The 22,859-nt window shown below is 47.1% G+C and overlaps 1 long non-coding RNA gene across 1 annotated transcript in view; it reads right to left on the bottom strand.

Annotated features, from left to right (window-relative positions):
* LOC143958943 (uncharacterized) overlaps positions 1–14,846 on the bottom strand; it is a 60,916-nt gene extending 46,070 nt beyond the window's left edge. The window contains exon 1 of the long non-coding RNA XR_013270151.1: positions 14,383–14,846. This is a non-coding gene — a long non-coding RNA (uncharacterized LOC143958943). The remainder of the gene's footprint in view (positions 1–14,382) is intronic.
* Positions 14,847–22,859: the final 8,013 nt, after the last annotated feature.

The following is a 22,859-nucleotide window of genomic DNA, read 5'->3' as shown; positions in this document are numbered from 1 at the left end:
GCTCTGCTGAGTCTAAAAGAACATCTACGGCAGAAACAAGTGCTAGTGTGGCTAGACAACAGAGCAGCAGTTTCATATATATAACGGCAGGGGTGAACGCACAGCATCACATTATTAAAGGAAGTAGAGCCCATTATGTTATGGGCGGAAATAAATTTGTTGGATTTAAAGGCAGTTTACCTTCCGGGCCGTTTGAATCAGCAGGCGGATCGCCTATCACGTTGTTTTCCAGACAGCAACGAGTGGGCAGTGCACCCATCAGACTTCAGTTGGATCATGAGTCTGCAGAAGCCACCAGAAATAGATCTCTTTGCTTCTCCAATGAATGCGAAGCTGCTGAGATTTCCATCCCATCTGCCTCATCCCCGTGCAGAAGCAGTAGATGCCCTCTCGAGTCTGTGGCGATGCGAGACCGCATATGCGTTTCCCCCCAGACCCTTTATCGCAAAGTTTTTAATCAGATTATCGATGGAGCCAGTCAGAGTGATAGCTATTCTGCCGTACTGGCCGAAGAGGCCGTGGTTCCCTTGGGCAGTGAACCTCAGCGTATGCCCCGCCGTTCAAGATCCCAGTGTTCCCGCAGCTTCTCTCACAGGGGAAATTGGTGCACCCAGCTCCTCACAAACTGAATCTACAGCTTTGGATCTTGAGCGGCAGAATTTCCAGTCATTAGGATTCTCAGTGGGGGTGATTTCTACTCTCCTAAAGGCTAGGAAACCTTCCACGAACTTTAACTATTCTAAAATATGGAATACATTTAAAAAATTTTCAGAAAGTAAGCAGTGGGACCCCACCACTCCGTCCACCTCAGTAGTTTTGGAGTTTCTGCACAATGGTTTAGATCTGCGGCTCAGTTTAACCAGTAGAGACCCGCGCTATAGCCAAATGACGGCTACAGCGTGGACCTCCTTTGCTGGGACAACGTCTATTGACGTTGTCCCGTGCACGAGCAGCCTGAGGGGCACACGCGGCGTGCTCTGTGATCGGCGAGTCTACAAGACTCGCCTGATCACGGATCCGAGCAAGGGGTCGATCCCGACCCCTTACCACGTGATCAGCCAATGACAGCTGATCATGTGATACAATCGCCGGTGGCCGTGATTGGGACATCAGTCCCGATCACGGCCAGCTTACCAGTACCCACCTGCCCCCTGCCAGTGCCACCTCTGTAATAAAAAAAGGGGCCCTCCATCAGTGCCACCCAGCAGTGCCCATAGTGCCACCCAGTAGTGCCCACAGTGCCACCCAGCAGTGCCCACAGTGCCACACATCAGTGCCCACTGTGCCACACATCAGTGCCCACAGTGCCACCCATCAGTGCCCACAATCTGCCTCAACAACGGTGCTGCACCCCAGTGCCACATATCCGTGCCCATCAGTGTCATCTACCAGTGCCCATCAGTGCCGCACATCAGTGCCCAGCAATGCCACCTATCAGAGCCACCTATCAGTGCCACCTATCAGTGCCCATCAGACCCATCTATCAGTGGTACCTATTAGTGCCACCCATCCGTGCCATCTTATCTGTGTCCATCTTTGCCCATCAGTGCCGCCTTATCTGTGCCCATCAGTACTGCCTTATCTGTGCCTATCGGTGCCATTTTATCTGTGCCTATCGGTGCCACTTTATCTGTGCCTATCGGTGCCACTTTATCTGTGCCTATTAGTGTCGCCTTAACTATGCCTATCAGTGCCCACCAGTGCCGCCTCATCAGTGCACTTCAATGAAGGAGAAAAATGACCTGTTTGCAAAATTTTATAACAAACTATTAAACATGATTTTTTTATTTTTTTGCATCTTTTTTTGTTTGTTTAGCAAAAAATAAAACTCCCAGCTGTAATTAAATACCACCAAAAGAAAGCTCTATTTGTGGGAAAAAAATGATAAAAATTCCATTTGGGTACAGTGTTGTATGACCGCGCAATTGTCATTCAAAGTGCATCAGCGCTGAAAGCTGAAAATTGGTCTGGGCAGGAGGGGGGTTTAAGTGCCCAGTAAGCAAGTGGTTAAAGTGGTGCTCAGGCCAAAATTACACTTTTTAAATAAAAATACCCCTATAATACACAAGCTTAATGTATTCAGTAAAGTTGGTCTGTAAACTAAGGTCCGTTTTGTTAGGTTATTACAGCATTTTGAAAGTTTATAAACTAGCAGCAGACTGTGGCCATCTTAAGTGTGGGCATCTGAAGCCAGACCGTATTTCTTCCTGGATTTCAGCCTTGCAGATCTCGCACATGCTCAATGCTGCACAAACAGTGTAATAAGTTCAGGTCAGGTTTCCATGGCAACGGCAGTGTTAGAGGAAGTTGCCACCCATATCTATGCAAACCCCTCCTCCCTCCAGGAACTAGTAAATATACTGCATGTACAAGAAATATTATTCAAGAAACACACACACACACTATATATATATATCGTGTTCTGTACATATACACACACACACATATCTACACTCAGCTGATACTTTTTTCTGTACAGCTTTTCATTTAAAAAGAAAAAAAAAATAATTAAAAAAATAATAATGTCAGCAACACAATTCATTTATGAATCTAGACGTATTGAAGACGACTTTATGAAGTTCAAACTGTGCATATTAATTTTGAAAAATTGTGCTTGTGTTTTGGTGTTAGGCCCCTTTCACACGGGATGGATCAGTAATGATCCGCTTGCTCAGCGGGGATCGCTCTGTTGTCCCCGCTGAGCCGGAGGATAACAGGGCGGTCCCAGTACACTGTGCATGGACCGCCCTGTCAGCTCTCCGCTCTCCTCTATGGGGGATCGTCTGTCCGTGTTCATCCGATCCGCTCTGCAGACGGATAGAAAAATAGGATTTTCCTCCGTCTGCAGAATCGGACAATTGCGGAGGCGGACGATATCGGGTGTTTGCGGATGTTCATCCGCCGACTCCCGCTATCCCATAGGAATGCATGTATGTCCGTACTTCATCCGCAAACGGATGGATGAAATACGCACATAATGTCCGCATGTGTGAATGGGGCCTTAGATGGGATGGTGGGAGTATTTAAAAAAACTGCTTATTTACAACTATTTGCACAAACAACTTTCTCTATGTTACATAGATAATCGGGTTAAAAATAAGAAAATATTCCCCCAGCACATCGCATCACCCCCCTCCCCGTAAAATCGCATCGCCCCAGCACATTGCATCACAACGCCCCCAGCACATTGAATCGAATCTCCCCCAACACTTCTCATCGCATCCCCCAAAGCACATTGCATCACCCCGACACATTAAATCGCATCAGAACATCGAATCGCGTCGCCTCCAACAGATCGCATCAAATCGCATCACCCAAGCACATCGCATTGAATCGCCCCAGCACATTGAATCGCATCTCTCCCAGAACATCAAATCGCAACACCCAAGCACATCGCATTGCATCTCCCCCAGAACATCGAATCGCATCACCCCCAGCACATTGCATCACCCCCAACACGTCGAATTGTATCAGTACATCGAATCGCATCACCCCAGCACATCTCCATCGCCCCAGCAAATCGAATCGCATCTCCCCCATCACATTGCATCTCCCCCAGCACATTGCATCACCCCCAGCGCATCGAAATGCCCAAAGCACATCGAATCGCATCTCCCCAGAACATCGAATCGCATCTCCCCCAGCACATTGAATCGCCCCCAGCAAATTGCATCGCCCAAAGCACATTGCATCACCCCAACACATCAAATCGCATCAGAACATCGAATCGCGCCGCCCCCAAAACATCGCATCGAATCACATCACCCAAGTACATCGCATTGAATCGCCCCAGCACATCGAATCGCATCTCCCCCAGAACATCGAATCACATCACCCCAGCACATTGCATCACCCCCAACACTTCGAATTGCATCATCACGTCGAATCGCATCGCCCCAGCACATCGCATCGCCCCAGCAAATCGAATCGCATCTCCCAGCACATCGAATCGCATCAGCAAATCAAATCGCTTTGCCCCACCACAAAGCATCAAAACGCATTGCCCAAGCACATCACATCGCCCCAGCACATCAAATCGCATCACCCATCGCATCGAATCGCATCACCCAAGCACATCGCATTGAATCGCCCCAGCACATCGAATTGCATCTCACCCAGAACATTGAATCGCATCACCCCAGCACATTGTATCACCCCCAACACTTCAAATTGCATCAGCACATCGAATCGCATAGCCCCAGCACATCACATCTCCTCAGCAAATCGATTTGCATCTCCCCAGCACATTGTATCTCCCCCAGCGCATCAAATCGCCCAAAGCACATTGCATCACCCCCAACACATCGAATCACATCAGCACATCAAATCGCTTTGCCCCACCACATCGCATCGAAACACATCACCCAAGCACATCGCATCGCCCCAGCACATCGAATCGCATCTCCCCAGAACATCGAATCGCATAACCCCCAGCACATTGCATCACCCCAGCACATCGAATCGCCCCAGCACATCACATTGGCCCCAGCACATCGAATCGCATCTCCCCAGCACATCGCATCGCCCAAAGCACATTGCATCACCCCCAAAACATCGAATCGCATCAGCACATCGAATCGCTTCGCCCCAACACATCGCATCTCCCCAGAACATCGACTCTCCCCAAAGCACATTGCATCACCCGCAACACATCGAATCGCATCGCCCACAGCACATCACATCAAATCACATCGCCCCAGCACATCGCATCGCCCCCAGCATATTACATCACATTGCCCCCAGCACATAGAATCGCATCTCCCCCAGCACATAGAATCGCATCTCCCCCAGCACATCGAATCGCAACTCCCCCAGCACAACGCATCGCCCAAAGCACATTGCATCGCCCAAAGCACATTGCATCACCCCCAACACATCGAATCGCATCAGCACATCGAATCGCTTCACCCCAACACCTCGAATCCCATTGCCCAATCGCATCACATCTCCCCAGAACATCGAATCGCCCCCAGCACATCACATCACATCGCCCCCCAGCACTTGGCATCACATCGAATTGCATCTCCCCCAGCACATCGAATCGCATCTCCCCCAGCATCTCCCCCAGCACATCGAATCACATCTCCCCAGCACATCGAATCACCCCCAGCATATCGCATCTCCCAAAGTACATTACATCACCCGCAACACATCGAATCGCATCGCTCCCAGCACATCACATCAAATTGCAACCCCCCAGCACATCGCATCGCCCCCAGCACATCGCACCACATTGCTCCCAGCACATAGGATCGCATCTCCCACAGCACATCGAATCGCATCACCCTCAGCACATCGAATTGCATCTCCCCCAACACATCGAATCACATCTCCCACGAACATCGAATCACCCCCAGCGCATCGCCCAAAGCACATTGCATCACCCCCAACACATCGAATTGCATCAGCACATCGAATGGCTTCACCCCAACACCTAGAATCCCATCGCCCAATCGCATCACATATCCCCAGAACTTCAAATCGCCCCCAGCACATCACATCGCATCGCCCCCCAGCACTTGGCATCACATCGAATCGCATCTCCCCCAGCACATCGAATCGCATCTCCCCCAGCATCTCCCCCAGCACATCGAATCACATCTCCCCAGCACATCGAATCACCCCCAGCATATCGCATCTCCCAAAGTACATTACATCACCCGCAACACATCGAATCGCATCGCCCCCAGCACATCACATCAAATTGCAACCCCCCAGAACATCGCATCGCCCCCAGCACATCGCACCACATTGCTCCCAGCACATAGGATCGCATCTCCCACAGCACATCGAATCGCATCACCCTCAGCACATCAAATTGCATCTCCCCCAACACATCGAATCACATCTCCCACGAACATCGAATCACCCCCAGCACATCGCAACGCCCAAAGCACATTGCATCACCCCCAACACATCGAATTGCATCAGCACATCGAATCGCTTCACCCCAACACCTAGAATCCCATCGCCCAATCGCATCACATATCCCCAGAACTTCAAATCGCCCCCAGCACATCACATCGCATCGCCCCAGCACATCACATCACATCGCCCCAGCACATCGCAGCACATCGCATCACATCGAATCACATCAGCACATCGAATCGCTTCGCCCCAACACATCGAATCCCATCGCCCAAACGCATCTCCCCAGAACATCGAATCTCCCCAAAGCCCATTGCATCACCCACAACACCTTACATCAGAGTCCCACTTTATAGCAGAGTATCGCCCCCTTGCATCAGAGTGTGGCAGAGTGCCCCCTTACACATACACTATATTGTCAAAAGTATTGGGACACCTGCCTTTACACACAAACTTTAATGGAATATCAGTCTTCGTCCATAGGGTTCAATATTTAGTTGGCACACTCTTTGCAGTTCTAACAGCTTCAACTATTCTGGGAAGGCTGTCTACAAGGTTTAGGAGAGTGTCTATGGGAATATTTGACCATTCTTCCAATAGTACATTTGTGAGGTCAGGCACTGATGTTGGACGAGAAAGGCCCATCTCGCAGCCTTCACTCTATTTCACCCCAAAGGTATTCTATTGGGTTGAGGTCAGGACTCTGCATTCCAGTCACGTTCCTCCACCCCAAACACGCTCATCCATGTCTTTATGGATCTTGCTTTGTGCACTGGTCCAAATCACTTGGTGGAGGGGGGATTATGGTGTGGTGTTGTTTTTCAGGGGTTGGGCTTGGCCCCTAAATTCCAGTGAAGGCAACACTTAAGGTGTCAGCATACCAAGAAATGTTGGACAATTTCATGCTCTCAACTTTGTGGGAAGTTTGAGGAAGGCCCCTTTCTGTTCCAACATGACTGTGCACCAGTGTACAAAGCATAATCCATAAAAGACATGGATGAGCGAGTTTGGGGTGGAGGAGCTTTACTGGGCTGGACAGATTCTTGACCTCAACCCAATAGAACACCTTTGGGATGAATTAGAGCAGAGAATCCCGAGCCAAGCCTACTCGTCCACATCAGTGCCTGACTTCACAAATGCTCTTCCTGGAAGAATGGTCAAACATTCCCAAAGACACACACCTAAACCTTGTGGTCAGCCTGCCCAGAAGAATTGAAGCTGTTGTAGCTGCAAAAGGGTGGGCCAACTCAATAGTGAATCCTCATTGACCACCAAGGGGAGACGTGCTGCCCATCACTGAGCACCAAGGGGAGACGTGCTGCCCATCATTGGTGTTCTGGGGAGTGGGGGGGGGGGCAAATAGTGCTCCATTGGTGTTCGGGGGGGGTGGGAGCAAATGGTGCCCCATTGGTGGTCCCGGGTGGAATAGGGTGCCCCGTCATTGGTGGCCCCAGGTGAAATAGACACGGCAGGATACCTGTATATGACAAGGGACTCTGTCATGCATTATATTAGTAGTCCTGTCTGAAAATCTGCAGAATAGTATTGCAGGTCGTCGTGTGTTTTATTTTTTATATTTTTAATTTTTATTTTATCTGATTTAATCAAAACAATCGGCTAACTAATGAATTATGAAAATGTCCGTTAGTTGCAGCCCTAAATGCAATTATGCCAGCAAACAACCAGCTAGTTCTCTGCATGGAAAAGAGCCACCACCATCATTGATGGCATTGAGTGAAGACAAGCCATGGATGTGGCCACTGCATCTGCACTGAGCCCTTAAGAAGAAAATTAGCTTTATACCTACCTGGTGTCCAGACATCAAGCAGCTTCCGCCGTAAATGAGAGCAAAGTCTAAATAGGTCCAGCCCGAAGCTCTGTGTCTGAAAGTTCAGCCTTAATCTACTGTTGCAGGACCCTCATCAGCCTTGCCAGAGTGGAGGGCAGGTGTTTACCACCACCATACCGGGCAACCATAGCATGAATCGGATGAAGGTACTCTATGCAACTGCATAGAGTACCTTAAATATGATGCCTAAGTCCCTCTCCCATTTGTGGATAAATGGTGGGGGTCGACTCCTCCTCCTGACTACTCAATAGGTTGTACAGGAGGGAGAGGGTGTGTCGCACAGGTTCCCTTTTGTGACAGATGGTCCTCTGTGGGATTCTATAATTGGAAAACTATGGCAATACTACTTTGAAAGTGTGCAAGTACTGTAGAGGCAAAATTGCTCATGTACTAGATCAAATCACTGTAGAGAGTTATTTACAATCAGTCATGTCCTTCTCTTTATTATTTTATGTTTTTGATCCTGCCAGTGAATGTTGCAAGGAGCAAGTCCATTTTGACATGTTTGTAAAGGGATTTAAAGAGGTTGTAAAGGTTTGTTTTTTTTTGTTTGTTTTTTTTTCCTAAATAGGTTCCTTTAAGCTAGTGCATTGTTGGTCACTTACACTTTTTTTTTTTTTCCCCCTTCGATTTCCCTTCTTTTTTTTTTTTTAATTCTTTATTTAATTCCTTTTTCTTTTCCTTTACAAAATAGAGTATACAAAAAACAAAAGTCAAAAAACAATACAATCGATCACAAACTCAATCTTTTCTTAATATCTTTTTACAACCAAATATGCTTAACATTTCTTCTCCCTCCTCCCACCCCCCCCCCCCCTCCCTTCCTTGCAGTGGGTTCAGAGTTGTATCCACCATCACCAACCCTATGTATATCTATCCCGGCTTTATTTTATAATTTCCTCTACATACCTCCAGGAATTTTTGAATTCTTTCCAAGATACCCATTTGCCCGTACGCCCTTCTCCGGATACAATTTCCTCCCCCTCTTCCGCTGGGCACTCCATGTTCTGTATTTCATTTACCCGGAGTATCCAGTCCCGTATTTTAGGGCTATCCGGCTCCCGCCATTTTTTTGGAATGAAACTTTTAGCGGCACTGAGCAGTATGGGGATTATAGAGGACTTATATTGCCTCACCGGGCCTTCGGTCCCGTGAAACAAAACAGTCCAAGGATCCTCAATTATGTGTTTATTCGTTACAACCTTTATTAACTCCAACACCTCCTTCCAATATTTTTTAATAATCGGGCAATCCCACCAGATGTGAGCCATAGTTCCTGTTATCTTACACCCCCGCCAACACTCTGGGGATTGTGCAACTACATATCTACTCACTTTGTCTGGGGTCGCGTACCACCTTGCGAGACACTTATAGTTCAACTCTGTCATCTTATTATCTGCCGTCGCGCTATGAGTTAATTTCATTATTTTCTCCATGGTCTGAGTGCTGCAACGAGTCCCCAACTCTCTCTCCCATTTTTTAATATAGGGCGGGCCCTCCAGTCCTTCCCCCCCTAATAGAATTTTATAAATTCGAGCTATATTATTTTTTGATTTGTCTCTCAGACACAGCCGCTCAAAAGGCCTATATTCTTCCTCACTCCGAATTGGATGGGGGAGTTTTGTAATAAAGTGGCTTAACTGAAGATACCTCCATGCATCAATCCGCATAAGTTCCCTGTCCTTCCTAAGTACTTCAAACGTGTTAATTTTACCTCTGTAAATAATATCTTTTACCTGTGCATTACTTTTTATTATCCAATTATACCCCCCACCTCTTGTTTCCCAGGTATAAAATAGTCGTTGTCTTTTAAGTAAATCAAAGGTGAGTTGTAACTCCATTTATTATGTGCGTGAATTCGATCCCATAACTTAAGTGCATTACGTGTTATTTCATGTGTGTTTACTCCTACTGACCTATACTGGGGGGGATTCCAAATTATCCGTCCTAACTGTGCTTGGCTCATCGCCTTTTCTACCCTTACCCACCTTTTATTATTTGCCTCTTTCCCCCATTCCACCACTCGTGTAAGAACCACCGCATTGTAATATTTTTTAAAATCCGGGACTGCAAGGCCCCCCTTTTTTTTTTCCCTGCTCAGAACCGCATAAGCAATTCTTGGTTTTTTATGTTGCCAAATATACCTTGAGATTAGCCCTTTTAATGTCCTAAAGAAAGCTAGGGGGAGAGAAATGGGCAGCATTTGAAACTTATATAGAATCTTTGGGGCCAGAACCATTTTGACCGCGTTGATTCGCCCAAACCAGGAGAGGTGGCATGTTGAAAATTTTTTTATTTCTCTCTTAATTTCCTCTAGTAATGGAATATAATTGTTAACATAGATTTTCTTAATGGTATCGGCGAGGAGAACTCCCAAATATTTAATCTCCTTTCGCCAAGGAAATCGGAATTCCTCGGTGAGTCTTGCCTTTTCCTTTCCCTTGATATTAATATTTAGAACTTCGGACTTGCTGAGGTTTATTTTTAAATTCGAGATTTCCCCGTATTTTTCCAACAACCTCAGCAAGTTCGGAATCGTGATCCTTGGGTTGGAGATGTAGAACAGCACATTGTCCGCATATGCTGCGAGTTTGTGCTCTTCCTCACCTACTTTAATCCCTTTTATGTCTGGGTTATCTCGGATGGAGGCCAATAACGGTTCCAAGGACAGTACAAAAAGAAGGGGTGACAAAGGGCACCCCTGTCTTGTTCCATTCTCCATTTGGAATTGGGAGGATGACATCCCATTCACTTTTACAGATGCCTGAGGATGATTGTATAACACCTTGATCCATTGGATCATTCTTGGTCCAAGGCCCAGCACTTCCAGCGTTTCAAACATGAGTCCCCAGTCTACCCTGTCGAATGCCTTCTCCGCATCTATCGACAGGAATAGTCCTGGGGACCCACTCATTTTTAAGGCCTGTAGCAGGAGCAACGAACACACTCCGTTGTCCCTACCTTCTCTCTCAGGGATGAATCCGACCTGCTCCGGATGAACCAGTTCGGTCATCCTTTCCTTCAGCCTAGATGCTAAGACCTTGGCGAATAGTTTGGTATCCGCGTTTAATAAGGCTATCGGTCTGTAACTAGAGCAAAGCGTGCTATCCTTCCCCTCCTTTAGCAGCACCGTGATTGAGGCCCGCAAGGCCTCCCCTTCCATCCCAAAATCTCTGTCCAGGCCGTTCATGTACTTGCAGAGCTTAGGGACCAAGATCTCTTTATATTTTTTCAAATACGAGATCGTGAATCCGTCTGGTCCCGGACTTTTGCCGAAGGCGGCTTCTTTCAGAGCCTTAAAGATCTCTTTTTCTGTAATGGGTCTATCTAAGTCACATCTATCACTCTCTGCTAAGCTCGGTAGTTTCACTTTATTCAGGAATTCTTTAATTTTGTCTTTTTTTCTAAAATCTTTTGCCCCTTTTTGTCCTAAATTATACAGAGCTTCATAGTATTGTTTAAACACCTCGGCTATCTCCCTGGTAGTATGGGTCATCTTCCCGTTCTTGTCTTGTATTTTATCAATAAAATTAATCCCTCTCTTCCTTTTCAGCTGTCTTGCTAGATGACTACTTATTTTATTTCCCAGATAGTATCTCTCTCTAGTTCTCCTGTCCAATGTCCTCTTTGATTCCTGTTCCATCATATCTTTAAGTTCATCCCTCTTAATCACCAATAAGTGGAGATCTTCCTGCTGTTGCCGCCTTAATTTTTTATGGGCCTGTTCTAATTTATATACCTCTTCTCTTAAGTTTTCTATTTTCTCAAGTCTTTCCTTTTTTTTTTCTTGTGCCCATGGAGATGAGGATGCCCCTAATATATACTTTATGTGCCTCCCAAAGAGAGGCACCAGAAATTTCAGCTGTGTCGTTAACGGAGAAATAAAATTCAATTTCCTTTAGTACTGCCTCCGCAATTTTCTCATCCTGCAAAAGGTTCTCGTTCAATCGCCACGTGAACGATTGCCTCTGCGTTCCGAGCATCCTCATCTTCATTGACACCGGGGCATGGTCTGATAATGTAATTATTCCTATCTTGGTTTCCATCACTAGGTCCAATAGCCTGTGATCAACCAGTATGTGATCCAACCTGGAGTACGTCCCATGCACGGGGGAAAAAAAGGTGTAATCTTCTATTTTATCGTGCTGCAGCCTCCAAACATCCATCATCTGGTGTTGTTTCAACCATAGTTTAATCATTTTCAATGCTTTCGTATTTAGTCCCCTAGCCTGGGACGTACTATCCCTAGATGGATCCATACAAAAGTTGAAATCTCCTGCAAGGACAACCTCCCCTTCCTTAAAATCTTCTAACTGCCCCAGAACTGCTTTCAAATAACTTATGGGATTCTTGTTGGGGCAATATACATTTGCTAGGGTGAGAATCTTATCCCCTAATTTTCCTTTTACAAACAGGTATCGGCCTTCAGGGTCTGTCATCCTATCAAGCAATGTGAACTTTATACATTTCTCGAACCCTATTGCGACTCCCTTAGCTCTCTTTATAGGCGAGTCCCCATATAACCAATTTGGATAACTATCTGAATATAATTTGATATTTGTGTCCTGCGACAAGTGGGTCTCCTGCAGGAACACCACCCCCGCTCTGTACTGCTGTAATTCCTTCAATAATTTATGCCTCTTAACCAGAGAATTCAGACCCTTAACATTATATGACAGGAAGTTTACTTCTATCATCTATAGCTTTCCAATAAGATGTAATACTTCCGTCTTCTTTTCTGCCTCATCTCAATACATATTACCTTAGTTGGTGCTGCAAGGAGCCTCCTCCCCCTCCCCGCCCTCCCCCCCTGGCCAAATCCCGACCTCTACTCTGCAGCTGAGGACCCCCTCTATTCTGCAGATTTTTACCCACTAGGGTGCGACTCCGATCGCGGCCACCCGTGTCAGGGTCCCCCCCCCTCCCACCCACCCCTGGGAGAATGGGGGTCCCCCCTCAGACCTGGTATGATGTCCCGGGGCCCCACCTGATCCCTCCGCCACCCTCTTTCCACCATCCCCCCTCCCCACTCTCCCCCTCCCCCTCCTCCACAAAGAAAAAGAAGAGAGAAGAAAAAAAAAAAAAGAAAAAAAGGAAAAAGAGAGAAGGAGATCAACAACCGTATAAGCCTTCCCCAAATCCAACTCCCAATATCAATGTCCTTTATATAAGTCCATTAGGGATCTTTAGAAATCTTTGGTACTGGGATCCCCAGATTATTACAGAAGACCTCCAACTCGTCTAGAAATTTTAATCTAAATGTTCTTCCGTCCCGCTGGACCAATAGGGCCGCTGGAAACCCCCAACTATATCGGATATTCGCCAGTTTCATTTGTTCTAATAACGGTTTTAAACGTCTCCTCCGAGCCAATGTTCCTGCCGATAAGTCCGAGAAAACCTGTAAAGATACTCCCTCATATTGTAACGGGGGCAGCCCTCTGAGCCTGCTCCATATCTTGGCTTTATCTTCAATGAGGCAAAATTTTATAATTACGTCTCTCGGGACCTCTTCCCTCAGACCTGGGGGTTTCCTCACCCTATAAACCCGCTCAATCTTTAAATCCTCTCCTATCCCTCTTCCTAATATAGGGTTAAATATTTTTCCCATCTTAACCCCCAAATCTTCTCCTTGTTGTTCAGGCAATGCTCTAATCCTTAGGTTTTGACGTCTGTTTTGGTTTTCTTGTTCTTCCAGCTTATATAAAATGTCCCGCTGGTCCGTTTGCAGTTTCCCAACTTGCGTTTTCAGTTCTAATATTTCATGGGCCTGTTTACCTGTTAGTTCCTCTGCTTCTTCCACTCTCCTCAATAAATGGCCCATATCCGTCCTGACGTTTGAAATTTCTACTTTGATGGTATTCTCTAGTTTGGCGAACATTTCCAGCATTTCACCTTTTGTGGGGATTTGAGCGATATCCCTCTGCCCCCTCATTTTGCCTTCCAAATCTGAGTCCAACTCCTCCCCTGAGTTATCTCCCGGGGCCCCTGCTGACTTAGCTACTTCTCTCTTCTTCTCCTTTACCCCCTGCTGCTTTTTTTCTAATCCGGGGCTTTTTACACTGATTTCCTTCATATACTTCTGAATCGTACTTGTGTTAAGACTCTCCTTTGATTCATTCGCCTTTTGATTTCTTCACCTCATGTTCCCACCTTTTGTCCTTTGCCTCCCCAGGGTTAAGAGAAAAAAATAAAAAAAATTCTTTATTCAGTCTTTCTTTGATTGTGCCACCTGCACTGCGGTGAGAGCCCGGCTCCCAGATCCCCGCCTACTTTCTCTGTGTTTTTAAGTGAGAGCTATTACTGCGATCTCTTCTAAAAAGAAGTTTACAAGACTCCAAAAAGAGGGCAACACCTTATCACACATAACCTTCCGGCGATCATTCCATATACTTCATATGCAAGTCATATACATCGTTTTTGTGGATATATGTCGTTTTATAAGTCATTTATGTTTAAGCTCCACTTATTCCTATTACATCCTGGTCTGCCCTCTCAAAAATGTGTGGGATCAATTTCCTGAGCCTCCACTGTTTTGCTCTGTTCCACTCCTCCTCCTTACACTGAGTCTTTTCATCTAGGGCCGCCCAGAGCATTCAACAGGCAATGTTCAAATACATTTCAAATGAGGTTTAACATGTATTCAGCATAAATGGTTCAAAAAGTACCTGGGGAGGAGGTGGTTACTTATAAATATTCTTATAGTGTCCTCAATCCTCAGTCCATCTCGTTCCTCTGTCCATACAGCCTCCAGGGGATCATCAAGGGAGTATCAGTCAGTGCTTCCCCTGTGTTTGCCAGTGCTCCAGGAATCTCTTCAGACGCTGTTTTATTATCACTCCATCTGGTCCTGGATCCTGGCTGTGCACTAGCCCACTGTAGGTCTCGTACGAGGTCAGCAGAGACAATACGAGGAGGGGGGGGGAGGGGGTCGACGGACTCTGAACAGCGCTTTTGCCCGCTTAACACCCCGAGGGTGTACACCCCCGTGTGTACAGTCCGTCTGTTTAGTGATGGGATAGGACGGTCCGGGCGGCTTCATTCATGGAGCTCAGCGTCCTTTCCCCTCACGCTGCTCCAGCTGATCAGCAGGACCGCCCCCATCTGCTCACACGGGCGCCGTCATCGGGTCCCTCCCCTCTCTCACAGGCAGCTCGTGTTACCCATCAGCTGATTTCCCTTCTAAATGGTTTTTGTTTTTTCTTAGAATTTCTAACTTCCTGTTCCTCCTTGGTGGCATTGTACCGTATATACTCGAGTATAGGCCGACCCGAATATAAGCCGAGGCCCCCAATTTACCCCCAAAAAAACTGGCAAACTTATTGACTCGTGTATAAGCCGAGGGTGAGACATGCCTGTCCATCCCTGTGTGTGTGTCCGTCCATCCCTGTGTGTCCGTTCATCCCTGTGTGTCCGTCCATCCCTGTGTGTCCGTCCATCCATCCCTGTGTGTGTGTGTGTCCATCCATCCATCCATCCCTGTGTGTGTGTGTGTCCATCCATCCATCCATCCCTGTGTGTGTGTGTCTCCATCCATCCATCCATCCCTGTGTGTGTGTGTCTCCATCCATCCATCCCTGTGTGTGTGTGTCTCCATCCATCCATCCATCCCTGTGTGTGTGTGTATCCATCCATCCCTGTGTGTGTGTGTCTCCATCCATCCATCCATCCCTGTGTGTGTGTGTCCGTGTGTGTGTGTGTGTGTGTGTGTGTGTGTGTGTGTGTGTGTGTGTGTGTGTGTGTGTGTGTCCAGCCTACCTGTGTCCCGAGCCTTTGTCCCGAGCCTCCGTCCCGTGCCTTGCCTCCTTGCCTCCGTCCCGTGCCGTGCCTTGCCTCCGTCCCGTGTCGTGCCTTGCCTCCGTCCCGTCCCGTCCCGTGCCGTGCCGTGCCGTGCCGTGCCTTGCCTCCGTCCCGTGCCCTCTTCGTCGGCGCCTCGGCGGCCATTGTAAAATTCAAAAGCCGCGCCTCCGCCTTCGCCTGTGATAGGCGGAACACTGAATTTCCCAGCAGCCTGTGTTCCGCCTATCACGGACATCGTCTCATCCTCGTCCGTAGTACGAGGATGAGACGATGTCCGTGATAGGCGGAACACAGGCTGCTGGGAAATTCAGTGTTCCGCCTATCACAGGCGAAGGCGGAGCCGGAGGCGCGGCTTTTGATTTATAGAATGGCCGCTGTCTGTCTGCTCGACACGCTGATCGAGCGGGCAGACAGCGATGACTCGAGTATAAGCCGAGGGGGGCACTTTCAGCCTCAAAAAAGAGGCTGAAAATCTCGGCTTATACTCGAGTATATACGGTATATGCATTTTGAGCATCACATTGATTTCAATGGGTAGGAGCGGTGAATAAACCACTCCATAGATGTGGCTAGCAGGACTTTTTTCACTGCCCTGCTAGCGCACCACTCCAGTGTGAAAGCCCTCCGGCTTTCACACTGGAGTGAAAGGGGCTGTTTTTTTCAGGCGCTACATAAGCGCTATTTTTAGCGATGTAGCGCCTGAAAACCACCCCAGTGTGAAGGGGGCCTTAGGCTCGATTCACATCTATGCATGTTGCTTTTGAGCGTTTTTGCAGTGCTTGTTGCGTTTTTGGACATGCGTTTTTGCCGCGTTTTTCTTTTTTTTTCTTCACTGTGGTTGCTTGACAACCAGCTATGTACAGTGAAAAAAAAAACAAAAAAAACAAAAAACTGCACATTGCAGTAAAAATGCAGTGCTTGCGTTTTTTGATGCAGCTCCATTGACTTCTATTACATGAATAAACACTGCATTTTGCATGAAAAAAATGCCCCGCCCTTTCCAAAAATGCAGAGGCACAAAAATGCATTGATGCGAACATGTTCCATAGGAACACATGTAAAAAAAAAATGTCCCTGCATTTCTGCAAAATGCATCAAAAAACGCGTTAGTGTGAATCCAGCCTTAAAATCCATTATATTTTATTTAGAAATTTCCTCTAAATGACTATAGATGCAGCCTTGACAGTGCCAGTGTAAATGAGGCCTAATAGTCAATAGTCTGGAGTAAAATGCATAAAAAAGCACACCTATGCTTTTTTTTTTTTTGTGCATTTTCAGTTTTGCATAAACACCCTACAGTCCATTTAACATGGTTTGCTATGGATGTAGTTCACATCTGTGCATTTTTTGGAAAGGGCCAGGGATTTTCGTTTTTTTTTGGTTACATTAGATGGTTTAAATGGTCTAAAGATGCGCATCGAAAAATATTAAATACACCTGCAATATGCAAACTGCAACCTGCACAAGTGTGAATCAGACCTTGGACAGATTTAGAAGCTGCAGTGTGCATGGGCACTTAGGCTGGATTCACGCCTGTGCATTTTGGAGATTTGTACTACAGAACGTGTTCCATATGAAAACATGTTAAAGCGGTTCTGCACACATAATAACAGAAAATTGTACCATACTTACCGTAATTTTCTTTTCCTGGTGCCTATCCATGGCAGCATACCTGTGACAAGCTCCGCCTTGGCTCCTCCCTCAGGACTAGTGAATATTATAAAAGAAAAGGTTAGTACAGCCCCCGCATTCTCCGTAATATAGAATACCGAGGGTGGGATTGTATGCTGCCATGGATAGGCACCAGGAAAAGAAAATTACGGTAAGTATGGTACAATTTTCTGTTTTCCTGGTGCCTCCATGGCAGCATACCTGTGACAAATAACTAGCTGAGATGGGTGGGATGCTTAGAAGTCTATTTTAAAGAAATTATTATTTAGAAGAAGCGAGGGCTGATGTGACTGCCTGTCTGCCAAACTCCACCGATGCAAGAGCTCCTGGGTCCACCCTGCAATGTTTCAGAAATGTATGTCGGGACGACCAAGTCGCTGCCCCACAAATAGTTTCAATTAACACATTCGCTCTTGCCGCCCAAAAGGCAGAAACTGCTCTGGTGGAGAGCGCCCTGACCGCCAAAGGGGGTTCCAGCCCCTTTGTCCTGTACACCTTGTGGATGAGTCTAACGATCCATGAGGCAATCGTTCTTGCTGACGCCTCCTTGCCTTGGTGTTTGCCCCAGGGAATTATAAACAGCCTGATCGAATCCCTGAATGATGCTGTGGCCTGCAGATAGCATTTCAAAGTGGAGGCAATGTCTAGCTCATGAAGAGAACCAGAGTCCTGTTCTGAAAATGTTGGGAGTGCCCAAGGCTCTGACATGTTTAAGGATGATGTGACTTTGGGAATAAATCCTCGCACTGTTCTGAGTTCTACTCTGTCCAGATAGAATATGATATGATTATGATCTGCTCCTAAAGCTTGGAGCTCTGAAACCCGTCTGCCAGAGGTTATAGCTATCAGGAAGGCTAGCTTCTAGGCTAGATTCCAAAGCGATGCTGACTCCGAAGGGGCAAAAAGGTGGACTGGCTAAGGACTCTAGGATAATAGCAAGGTCCCAAGTGGGAAAAGATTGTTTAGTTGGCGGTCGGATCTTTTTGACAGCTTTGAAGAACTGTATTATTAATGAGTCCTCGGCCCATCTTCTACTGGTTTGCCAATGAAATTGCTGATACCTGTACTTTTAGTGTACCTAGTGCAAGACCTAGGTCTAGGCCTGCCTGCAAAAACTCAAGAATTTGAGAGGATGATGGGGAATCTGGATCACAGCTTCTGCCAATCATGAAGGCCCTGAACTTTTGTTTGTGGATGGTTTTCTTGCCTTGAGCGGGGTTGCGATCACTTTGTTGGAACACCCTAGAGATTGGAACCTTTCCCTTTCAGCTGCCAGATGTGAAGATCCAGCCTGCGGGGATCTGGAAGGGTGTGACATCCTTGCGAGAGGCGAAGAGATATTATTGGAACCTTGACTGGAAGTCGGGTACTTAGATACATTGCTGTGGGGAACCAAGGATGTGTTGGCCAGTACGGTAGGACCGTTATCACTGTCGAGGTTTCTATCATAAGCCTTGACAGGAATCTTGGAATGAAAGGCCGTGGAGGGAAGGCATAGGCCCGATTGCATGCCCAGGGGGCTGAGAGGGCATCTAATGCCTCCGCTTGGGGTTGAGGAAGCCTTGAGATGCACCTTGGAAGCTTGGTATTGAATGCTGTTGCAAATAGGTCTAGCTCGAGGGGACCTTACTGGTTCACTATCCAGTCGAAAATCTCCGGGTGTAGAGACCATTCGTTGGCATCCGCAAACTTGCGGGAAAGGCGGTCGGCCCTCAAGTTGAGATGGCCGGGCAGATAAACTGCCCTCAGGTCCTTTAGATTCCTTTCTGCCCAGAGTATTATGGGTTCCACCTCCTTCAGGAGGGACCTGCTGCGTGTCCCCCCTTGCCGGTGTACATAGGATACCGCAGCCCTGTTGTCCATTCGGAGGAGAACAGGTTTCCCTGTAACCTCGAACCTTAGGGCTAGTAACGCAAGGTAGGCCGCTCTGACCTGCAGGACATTCGACACCAGGCCTGTTGTATGGAAGGACCATCTACGCTGCACTGAGATCCGGTTGCAGTGTGCTCCCCAACCTGCTGCACTGGCATTGGTAGTAATTGTGATCCAGTCGACATGCCCTAACAGCGTGATTTCAGAAGTGTCTGTTTCTTCGTCCACCAATGCAGACTCCTGAGCATCAAGGTCGTCAAGTGTATGGGTTGGGATAGATACCACCTGTTCCACAGTCTTTTGCCAGGAGTAGAAGGTCGTCCAAGTAGTGGCATACCCGAAGCCCCAATTCTCTCAGAGGGGCTATGATGGCAATCGGGGTCTTTGTGAAGACTCTTGGCGATGTGCAGAGGCCCAATGGAAGACTCTGGAATTAGAGATGTACCTGCCCCACCGCCAATCTCAGATACTTCTGGAAAGGAGGGAGTATGGGTATATGCAGGTAAGCGTCCTGCAAGTCTATTGACAACATCCAGCCCCCTGGTTGGTCTACACAAATAATCGTTCGTAGTGACTCCATTTTGAATCTTACTAGGAAGAAATAACGATTTAGACTTTTTAGGTCTATCACGGGTCTCCACCCTCCATTTCTCTTGGGGACTAGAAACAGGGTTGAGTAAAAACCCAAAAATCTCTCTGATGGAGGCACTGGAACTACCGCTTGCTGTTACTGCAAGGAGAGAAGAAATTGCTGTAGCACTTCCGTTTTTTAGGGGGGAACCTTGACACCCTTGTCAGGGAGAAGAAGACCTTGGGAGGTTTGTCTAGGAATGACCAAAAATGGCCGTATTTGACTGTGGAGACTACCCAAGAATCCCTGCACTTTTGTTCCCAGATCTTTGAGAAGTGTCTTAGCTTGGCCCACACAGGAATCGCTTGGGCTGGCCAGGCGTCAAAAGGATTTAGTAGAATCCTGTGGGGTAGGTATTGGTCTCTGTCTTCGGGTTTTGAGGAACGTGGACTGTGTGCTTTCCCAATTATGCCTGAAGCCTTTTCCCTGCCTGGACTATCGGTAATCCTTATTCTTGGAGTATTGGAATCTGGGTGTGATTGTCCTGGAGCGCCTAGATCACCTGTCTTGGGGTAGCAGGCCTGATTTTCCACCAGTGACTCGAGAGATGTCCTTGTCCAGTTTTTCCCTCAAACAAGGCTTCACCATCAAATGGTATCTTGCACCAGTTCTGTTTGGAGGCGATATCTGCTGCCCACGGTTTCAGCCACAAGGCCCATTTGGCCATAACTGTGTGGAGCATTGCCCTTGCGGAGCAAGGAATTGAATCGATGGCGGCTTCACCAATAAAGTCTGCTGAGAACTTCAGCTCATCCAAGGCCTTGATTATATCCTCCTCTGGGATGTCCTGTTGGATTGCCGACTCTATATTATCTGTCCAGACGCGTAGCGCATTGGACACTGATGTCAGGGCTATGACAGGTTTACAGGCGTTGTCTGCCATCTGGTACGCTTTCTTGAGATCGAGATCCATCCTTCTGTCCAGTGGAGCCTTAAAAGAAGTTGAGTCTTCCAGGGGCAATGTGACATTCTTTGCCAACCTTACCACTGCTGCATCGACCACTGGAGAACCCTCCAGCATTGCGGAATCAGCCTATGAGAGAGGGAATAACTTTCCCAACCGATTTAATAGAGAACATTTCCTCTGTCTTTTCCCACTCTTCCTCAATCACATCCCTGATCTCCTCCATGAGAGGAAAAACTGAGATCTGGCGTTTGAGAAAGGGGAAGTACGATTTAGACTTCTTAAACCTCGGTGTTGGTCTCTCCCAGCCGATCGCTTGTTTAGCTGCCTGTACATAAGGCTGGACCATGGCAAAAGCAAAGCCAGAGGCATCTAGGTCATCAGATGATTCCTCTGAGATGGCATTCTCTTCCTGATGTTTAGAGGAGGATGCCGACATCAGACGAAAAATTCCACTTGTGGACAGCCCCGGGATGGAAGCCTCAGCCGTTTGCTCCTGAGGAGGAGACGCTGGTTGTTGCGTCGTCATTGCGGCTACCAATTCCGCAAGGGAGTCCTTTACTGCTTTCTTAAGTAGGTCCGCCATTTGCAGACCTTCAGATTCTCTGTCCGCTGCATCGTCCCTGAGGCAATCTCAAACAGATCAGTTTGTCTGAAAGTGGGGCAACTCCACACGCCTGACATCTTGGAGATCTAGGTCTCGGGGAGCATGAGTGATGGCGCCTTTTTGGCCGATGCTTTCTGCCACTTCTATAATCCCCATGCCAGGACGACCTGTCTCTGCTGTGACTAGAGTCATCATCGTCTTCATGTCGCCTTGAGGTCCTCTTAGACATCTTCTGGCGTACAGGGCTGAAATACATAAAGTACCAGCCTGAGTGCACTCTTTTGTTTTTTTTAAAGTGTATCAACTTACCTGGACGTAGGTCCTTACCTCAGGTGTAGAGTAGGATCTTGTGCGGGTGGCGAATGGCTCATACTAGACGGATTAGCAGAAGCAGCAGCTAAGAAAAGAGTTTTAGAGGAGAAAAATCAACCAACCGTGTCCTTGACTGGAAAAAGGGACTTCGATAAATACATCTAAAATACGTCTAAATCTACATTTTGTCTTCTTGTCCCTTTTTTTTTTTGGGGGGGGGTTAAATTATATATATATTTTAATTTTTTATTTTTTGTAAATAAAATATAATTTATTTAATTATTTTTTATTAATTTTATTTGATAATTTAATATGTTTATGTCATTTTATACTATTTAATTAATTAATTAACCCATCTTCTCTTTTTTTTTTTTTTTTATTATATTAAAGCTCAGAGTAGCAGTTCTCCCTGCAGCCACAGGCGTCCCACTGAGGCCATCAGGGAGATAAACAGTAGAACAGGAGAGGCAGGGCACGCCTCTATCCTGTCTTTGACATTTTGAGGGCATAAACGTCACTGTGCCCTTATCAAAGATGGCCGCCGCGGCCTCCGAATCCACTGCGCATGCGCTGATCGGCGGAACAGTAAGCTAGAAGCCTCACACCGCCGGCGCATGCGCAGAGCACGGCGGGGAACGCCGAAAGTTAAATAAAACGCCGGCGCTGAGCGCGCACGGCTCCTATGGAGCCGGGAATGGCGGCAGGGGCTAAGAGGGAGGTTTTTTTCTCTGAGAGAAACAAACAAATGGGAGGTCAAAAGAAAAGAAAGAAAGAAAGAAAGAAATGGAAGGTTGGGGAGGGGAAGAGAGCAAAAGAGAGAGGGAAGAGAAAAGATAAAAGATATAAAACCTAAAAGGGAAAGGAAAGGAAGGAAGAAAAGAGAGAAGGAGGAAAAAAAAAAGAAATGTAGAAATAGCTGCTGCCTCCGTTACCATGAATGAGCTGGTGCCTGATCAACTTGCAGATAAAGCTCTTAGGCCGCGTACACACGGGCGGACTGTTCGCCCAACTTTGTCTGCTGAACAGTGTTTGGGCGGACAGTCCGCTCGTGTGTGGGCTTTCAGCGGACAGTTTCAGCGGACAGTTTGACGGACAAGGTTTTTCGGAAATTCCGTAAAACTGTCCGCTGAAACCTTGTTTCAGCGAACAGTCCGCTCGTGTGTAGGCTTGTTCGTCAAACAAAGTTGCGCGCATGCTCAGAAAGGATTTTCATGCCGAAAGTTATAATGCAGTGTATAGGACGTCGTATTTTTCGTCCCGTCGTACGTGCCGTTCACGTCATCGCGCACGGTTTCAGCAAACTGTTCGTCCGTCGTGTGTGGCCATGTCCGTCCATGCTAAGTTTGAG

The sequence above is a fragment of the Lithobates pipiens genome, unplaced genomic scaffold (genome assembly GCF_037356315.1).
Source record: "Lithobates pipiens isolate NorthernLeopardFrog02 unplaced genomic scaffold, aLitPip1_a1.2 Scaffold_66, whole genome shotgun sequence".
NCBI lineage: Eukaryota > Metazoa > Chordata > Amphibia > Anura > Ranidae > Lithobates > Lithobates pipiens.
Note: the sequence above shows the minus strand (reverse complement) of the source record. Positions and strands in the feature narration are given on the sequence as shown.